The sequence below is a fragment of the Canis lupus genome, chromosome 6 (genome assembly GCF_048164855.1).
Source record: "Canis lupus baileyi chromosome 6, mCanLup2.hap1, whole genome shotgun sequence".
Classification (NCBI taxonomy): Eukaryota; Metazoa; Chordata; class Mammalia; order Carnivora; family Canidae; genus Canis; species Canis lupus.
In genome coordinates, this window is record NC_132843.1 from 35,094,007 (window position 1) to 35,101,883 (window position 7,877).

Consider the following 7,877-nt stretch of genomic DNA (forward strand, 5'->3'; position numbering starts at 1 on the left):
TTGGCTTCAGAAAGCTCTGTTTAGCTTCTCTATTTCTTCGTGTGTTTTCTTCTTGACCTCTCAACCTTTTGCTCCATACTGCTTAGGAATCATCACATTCCTCAAGACTAAAAGCAGTACAGAAGTTACTTGTCTGTGTTGTACCTCTCTCTGGGACTCTGGCCCTTCAAGTCCTGGCTGTCTTGGAAGTTGTAAACTACATTTTTGTTTTCCCAGCCTCATAATATTGTCACACCCTACTCAACATTTCTACATTTTAGCTTCTACTTTCTACTTGGTTTCTCAGACTTCTGCTCCATGTGGGGCTTCTAAATCAGCAAGTGTTTTGAGGGAAGAAATAGTGCAGAATTTAAGTCTTTCCTCAATACATTTTCTTTCTTTGGGGGATGCTGGCACTTCATGTTTTGGCTTTCTTGGTTGCTCTTAAATGCCTTCAAACAAATGTTCTTTGTTCTCAGTGGGTGGGTAGGTATGATAAAAGCCATCTCATTAGAGCCAAAAGTAGAAGTTTATTTATCCTGCCATGTAACTAAAAGCCTACTGTAAGGCATCCTAAATCTTAGCCTTAAGTTCTCCTTCATCAGTAGACGTGTAGAAGGGTAGAGAGAGCTTAGGAATATCAATAACAGAGTAGAGGAGGATAGAGGTGGAGAGGCACCTGGCTATAGGTTGCAAATAATCTGTTACCTACAACTGTAGATGGTGAGTCAAGCAGCTATTTCTTCCCATGGCCAAAACTCTTGAATGTTCCGAGATGGCCTGCCATCTTTTTCTTGACTCTTCCTTCTCACCAAAGGCAGAATATCCTGACTTTTAATGTATGTGGCCAGGTAGGACCCCATGTTTCTGGCATCCCTTCTTCAGAGTGGTTAAGAGCTAGGTAGACCAGTTTATCTTATCTAGGCACCATAGAAATGAATTGGTAAAAAAAAACACAGAAAATAGCTTATGCAGAAGTTTGCAGAGGGAGGTATCATTTACTAGGGAAGAGTTGCAGCAAGAGAGAAATATATGGTAAGCAAAATCTCTAGCAGTAGTTGGTAGCCAATACATAGTTAGAACTCACTGAAGCGAAGTGCTTGTTTCTCTTCCTGACTTGCTTAAAATCCACTGGGGAAGATAGAACACTTGTATTCACACAAGTGATATGATAATTATTATTTTTTTAAGTGAACCATTTATCCATCATTTACTCTTTAACCCAACTAAAAGCTGGACCTTAAGTAGAAGTTAGCTTTGAACATAAATGAAATTGTCATTTGACAATGAGCCTGGTCATTGTGTAAGTAATGCTGGAGCAGCTTGACATGCCCTGGTGCTAAACATTTTATTTATTTTATTTTTATTTTATTTCCTGCCAGGATGTCTATGCCTGTACTGATTATTGGACATGACTCACCTGCCCCACCAGAGTTCCATTCTGACCACCAGTGCCACTCTACTTGAGTTTCAGAGTCAAAGATACCTTCTTGGACATCACCACTCTATAAGGGGCTCATAAGACTATACTTTTGCTTTAATCTCTGTTATGACCACCATTTCTAAGGGCCTGACTTGCATTGTACCCCTTTGCCAGCTCTGGGTTTCTGTCTTACTCTGACAATCTCTTCTTTCTCCCAGGCCATGAATAGATCTTACAGTTGTTACCCGCACAGTTTCACTACCCTGGCTTCACTACCACCAATCTTTGCCTACCTATGGGCACACCCAAAACTTTATCTTTGGCCCTTTACTGAAGTGGTGACTAAATATCAATATCACTGTTGGAAGCTTGCCCTGCCTTATATGCTTGAATCACTGCTTTTATGGTGTTTTCCCCCAAACCCTGCCATACTTTCATAACAGAAATAGTATTAAGATTTGATCCTTTTCACACCGGGTGCAACTAATACATATATATCTCTTGAGATAAGAAATATAATTGCCTTTTATTAGTCTTTTGTTTCACATGAGTGAAAAGATTTGGTCACCACTTTAATAGGGAGACACACTTATTTAAAGAATAGCATTACATCAACAAGCCAATGTTTTATGCACAAAGGTTAAGCAAAATTAAATTTTATTAATTTATTAACTTCATTTCTCCTTTGTTCTTTCAAACTTGGATATATTGATTTGAGATCATTGCATTATGCATCACAACTCTGCAACCATATACAGGTTGCTCCAGTGGTTAAAGCATTAAACACAGATAGTAATAATCTTCAAAGGATGATTTGTCACCCTGAGCAGAATTTTGAGTGACAAGAAGAAATGATAATACATACAGAGGAGAGAAAAAAATCTAGGTGAGTAAGATAATGTGAAAACTTCTTCCATTTGTCTACTTGCCATTCTGTGTATCAACCACTGTGTTCATTACCTTACACACATCATCTCATCATTTAGAGAGAAGGAATTGACTGTTAAGAAACTGAGAACAAGGATGCAAATATATGTACAGGCACATAATTTAATTGATGGAAGAAAGTTTCAGGAGCTGATGGGCATCCTTTCTGCATATCAATTTGTTCTAATTTTAAGTGCAAATGGTACAGATTGATTAAAGACAATATAATCAATAATAATACAATACATATATGATACATAAACGATACCCATAGTATTGTATATTATACACTACAATTATACAATAAATAAATAAATACAATACTATGGGTATTGTATATTTACATATAATAAATAATACAATACATATACAATAAATATACCATACTATGGTTATTGTATATTGTACACAAGGGAACTCATTTACTTATAATACTATGTGAGATGTCCAGAAGGTGGTGACTTTGGTAAAATTAACTGAGGGTCTACGTAAGCAAATCTACAAGTTGTCCTTTGTCACAGTTTCTGACTGAACTTAGAATTCTCTACATTCAACTTCCCTGAAGACTGGAAACTAAAGGTTGTGAGCTCTTGTCTGGATTAAGAGTTTTTCCCAGGCTAGGATGGTATCTTACCTTTCTTTACACTTCTCCTGGTGCCTATCATTATGTAACGAGTAGCTTCCAAGATAGAGGGATGGATGGGTGGCTGAATGGATGGATGGCTGGATAGATAAATGAGTCCAACATCTTTCATTATGAATATATGCCATTATAATAACTGATTTTGCTATACAAAAAATTTTACCAACTATTTTCAGAAGTACCCCATATGCAAGTTCATACTTACAGCTTATTCCTAACCTCTCAAAATATTTCCTTTTACTTTTTTCTCCAATATATCTTCTTACTATCAATTATTGGAGGATAAAAATTAAAGTAATTGCTGAGATAATATCAGCCTAATTGTGAAGCAGTCAACCTTATTTTCTTTCCTTTGGGCTACAATTCAAAATAAAAATGGACAATCACAAAAATGTATATCAAATTATTTTCTTAAAGAGAACATCTCCAAATTTATCTGTTTTGAAGGGTCAGAGGGGTGCTTGGTTGCTGAGCCTTCTAGTTCTTGGTTCTCTTTTTGCTAGTCTGAGTTGGTCTACAGAGGGAGCAACCAAGCCCTGGCAGCTATGTATAATGGGAAGGGCTCTGTGATTGCAATCCAAAGTGGTTTCTAAACCTGGCTTTGTCACCTGCAGGAAAATTTGGGAAAGTCAGTTTATCTTTCTCATTCTCAGTTTTCTATCATCTTTAAAATGAATTGCTTGGTCCAAATGATTTCTAATGAACCTGCCAGCTCTATAATTTGAAGTCTCAATGTTACTGTGATTCATTTAGTTGAGAAGAGTGAAATCAAGAGGCTCATTCAATACATTCTAAAGAGGTGATATAAGGAATATCCAGGTGTCTCTGTGCCGTTTACTAGCTAGGTAATACTGCAATAGAGCAATTTGTACGGAGCCATGGTTAGAAGGGTGGCCTTTGGAGTCAGGCTCCTGGGCCTGGAAGCCTAAATCCACAAACTACTGGCTCTGTAACTTTGAGCCATTTGTCTCAGTTTCCTCAGCTGGTTTCGTTTTGTGGCCCTTGTGTGCAATCATTTGTAACTGATTTGATACAAAAGGTTTTCTGAGTGTCTACCTCGTTTCAGTATCCATAGTACTATTTTTGATATGAATAGCTTAACTATCAAGAGAGCAAGAGTGACTCTGTGGATTCTAATACCAGAGTCTGGAATAAGCCCATTAGCCAACAAGCTGGGGCTCAAATTAATGTTTGGTTGTGGCCATCCTCCTACCATTCTAAAAGCTGTCCTCCCCCTATAACCATGAGGTCTTTCTAATGCTCATATGACTATGGTCGAGCCAAGAACCAACTCCAATCAGCAATAATGGGCTGACAATCCCACATGTTTATAAAATAGTCCATGGTTGGACACCCCAGCTTTCTATCTATTTATGTTACATGTTTTTCTTTTTTCTTTTTTTTTTTTGGCCAGTTCAGGGCTAAAAGTTTTATTTTTTATTTTTTTTTAAAGATTTTATTTATTTATTCATGATAGTTACACAGAGAGAGACAGAGAGGCAGAGACACAGGCAGAGGGAGAAGCAGGCTCCATGCACCGGGAGCCCGACGTGGGATTCGATCCCAGGCCTCCAGGATCGCGCCCCGGGCCAAAGGCAGGCGCCAAACCGCTGCGCCACCCAGGGATCCCTAAAAGTTTTAATTTAAACTGTAGCTCACTTGGATTTCTCTTCTCAGCTCTTAGTTTCATAGCATCATATGGACAGACGGCACATTAAAGATCATCTCGGTCTCTTTCCTATGACGGAATCCCTTCCGCATCTTCATATTTGTGGGTAACAAGTACAGTTTGTATCATCTCTTATATTTCAAATTTACTGGTTCACATATAATCTTGTCTGTTAAAATTGATTTCAAATGCATGAAGGCGGGATAAAGCTGTGTACAGAGGACTCTTCTGCTATTAAGAGCTATAGCTGGCCGCGGGTAAGAGGTTAAGAATAAATCACAATGTTCTTCAGGTTCAATCACTAAGAAATTAAGAGAGAATGATCATCCTGATTCTAACATCGTATGGATCTCTTTTACTAGCCTGAAAATTCTTAAGGTAAAGGACATTCGTAACAGTTTTTGTATGCATAGTACTAAGTGTAGGTCAAATATAGTAGGTTCCAAATGAAAGTTTACTGACAAATATACAATGTACCTCCTGTACTCTTTCAGCATCTAGCATAATCTTGACCATACAGGTGCTCATCATACATTATCTCATTTAGCCTCCCTTACTCCTCACTAGTGCCCTAAAGAGGTGAAGTTGCTACTATCAGTAGGTCTGTTTTTCAGATGAAGAAGCTGGAGCTCAGAGAGATTTTTCTCAGGATGAGTTACACCCAAGCCTGCTTAACTTCAAAGCTCAAGTTCTTCCCATGTGACAAGATGACCTTAGTACTGGAAATATATACGTTTGCTGAGAGTTTTAGCTCTTTATTCTAAACACACCTGGAGTGCCAGCCCCGCCCATTCCCCATTGTAACCACATTTCCTGTGGTCCTCCTGAAGAAACTCTCAAGGCTGGAGAGTCATGCATGTGCCAGCCCCTTGGCCTCAGTCATAGGTACCAGGAATGCACCGTAGATGCACGGGAGGTGATCAGGTATTTTTCTATGAGAAAAATGGAATCACAAAAAAGGTTGCAGTTGAGGCTTGTCATGGAGTATAAAAGAAATCAAAGTCAGACATATGCCAAAGTTGTGAAGGAGCAAAGCCAAGCATCTTACAGAGAAAATTTGTCCCTGTAAGGATGAAACAGAGAAAAAAAGCACAGGTAAGAGTCATTGTGACCCCAGAGAGGGAGAGAGAGGAGCTGCCTGGCAACTTCCCAGTTCCCAAGAGGCCTGGCTATACTTCCTATATCTGCCTTCCATGAGGTTCCCCTGTATCCTCTCAATAAGTTCCCCTCAATTTAAACAAGCTGTCTCTATAACACCTTTCTGTGCTTACCTCTGCCCGGTATGGCCCAAGTAGGTAGATTCTTAGAGGGGAATGAAGAGCCGGCACCTCCTTGTAGTATTTCTCCGGGATCTCCTTTTGGCTTCTGTGTGGTATAAATGTAAACTCTTTAGAGCTGGGCTCCTAAGGCTCAGTTAGGAACCGGGGGCATTCAAAATCTTGTTGCAGATTTGGGGCACTCTGAAGTCACAGTGACAAAAACTGCCAGGGAGCCAGAAAATGAAAACCCAGAAGAAGGCTCTTCCCCACCTTGTTGCCTTTCAAGTATCAAAAACCACTCTCTTGGAGCATCCATGAGGAACCACATGCCAAGAATGCTTCTTTTACTGAATTTCTTGCAGCCAGGAAGGCAGTTTCCCAAACTACAATCCAGCCTTTGTAGACCTGGAATTCCCTTCCTGGGACAATTACATTTTGCTTCTGCTTAGCTCCATGTTGCTTAGCAACTGCAGTAGCATCAGGGAAGCCACTGGAGAGAAGATCCCTTTCCAAAGTGGGGCTGGGGTGGGAGTAATCAGGAGTGGAAATTAACTTCTCATTTCCTAGGGAGAAAAAGATACAATGTGGACTTCAGAAGGGGTGAATTAGGCTGCATCTGGAGAGAGTCATTTAAATATCCACATCACATTGAATAATCAAAACCAGTATTTGAACAGAATTATCTAACTTTGCAATGTAACTTTATATCTGGTATTTCCTGTAAGCCTTATGATGATTGATGCCTTAGGACAAGACTACAGTTCTCCGTTTACCCAGGAGGAAACTAAGATAGAGGGTACTGAAATAATGTGCTCAGCTTCATCTATCCAGTTAGTGATAGAGCAGGTCTAGAGTCCAAATCCACTGCTTCTGTCTCTCCACTGTAGCTTTGACTGATTGATTGATTGATTGATTGATTCACTCATTCATTCATGACATAGGACCGATGTTTACCCAACATGCATAGAGAGGCATGATGACTTGAAAAAATTAGAATTTTTGAATAATCACTGCTCCAAACTCCCCCTCGTGCCCTTCACGCTATTGCGTGAACCTTTACATGATCCAATAACTAAAGAGATATCACCTGGATGAATAAGACCATGTGTCTGTGTTCATTCTGACTAATTAGCCTTATGTCATACCAATTGTTACGTGTTTTTGACATTCCACAAACCCTTACTGACATACACCAGTCTCCAAGAACAACTGTATCCAGTGAAGGTATGAGGTATAATGCAAAGCCCTTGACCTCAAGCAGTTCACAGATGGTGGCTAGAGGAAAGTGAAAAATAAGGGCACACAATACCTTCTGGAATACTTCTCATGGCAGGGAATTCATTACTATTTTAGACAATTTGTTCTCATCTTAGATCCAATCACAGAGTCTTACATTAGATCTCGAGCTAATATCTGCCTCCCCATTGCATGGGTTGATTGATTGGGACTTGTTATACCCTCCAGAGCAGAGTCAAGCAAATTAATTCCTGTCTTTCTTGAACCTTCCTTACTTTTAAGGACAGCTTTCACATCCTAATTTAGTTGCTCCTGATATGTTCTCACTGTCCTGCTGGGACTTTCCTATGTCCTGGAATCAAATATGTAGAAAATTCTATAGCTGGCTTTATCCCCAAACATAACCACCATTTCTACATTTCCCGAATTGCCCCCAAACTCCAAATATGGCTCCATCACTCTACAGTTCATGGTGACTGTCACTTCCTTTGGTTAGATGCACCGTCTATTCACTCGCCTAACTTAAGAGGTTAGGAGCTTTCTAAGTAACAGATCATATTCTGGGGGTGTCCTTTCTATTGGATCAGTGATTCTCAAAGTTGGTTGCATGTTAGATGCTCATGGGGCATTTATTATCAAGACTAGTTAAATCAACATGTGTCCCAAGCATCTCTTAGTCTCCTAGGTAATTCTTATTTACAGTAAGTGTTGAGAAGCATGACATTAGAAAATACTACCTCA

At 39.4% G+C, this 7,877-nt stretch overlaps 1 long non-coding RNA gene across 2 annotated transcripts; it reads right to left on the reverse strand.

The window, feature by feature from the left end:
• Window positions 1–1,996: 1,996 nt before the first annotated feature.
• Window positions 1,997–6,921, reverse strand: LOC140635203 (uncharacterized). Of its 2 annotated transcripts, none has more exons than XR_012032573.1 (3): window positions 6,171–6,921; window positions 5,913–6,006; window positions 1,997–5,573 (listed from the first exon to the last, which is right to left on the reverse strand). It is a non-coding gene; the product is annotated as an uncharacterized lncRNA (long non-coding RNA). The 2 variants fall into 2 exon arrangements; XR_012032572.1 differs by having other exon boundaries at window positions 1,997–5,704.
• Window positions 6,922–7,877: the final 956 nt, after the last annotated feature.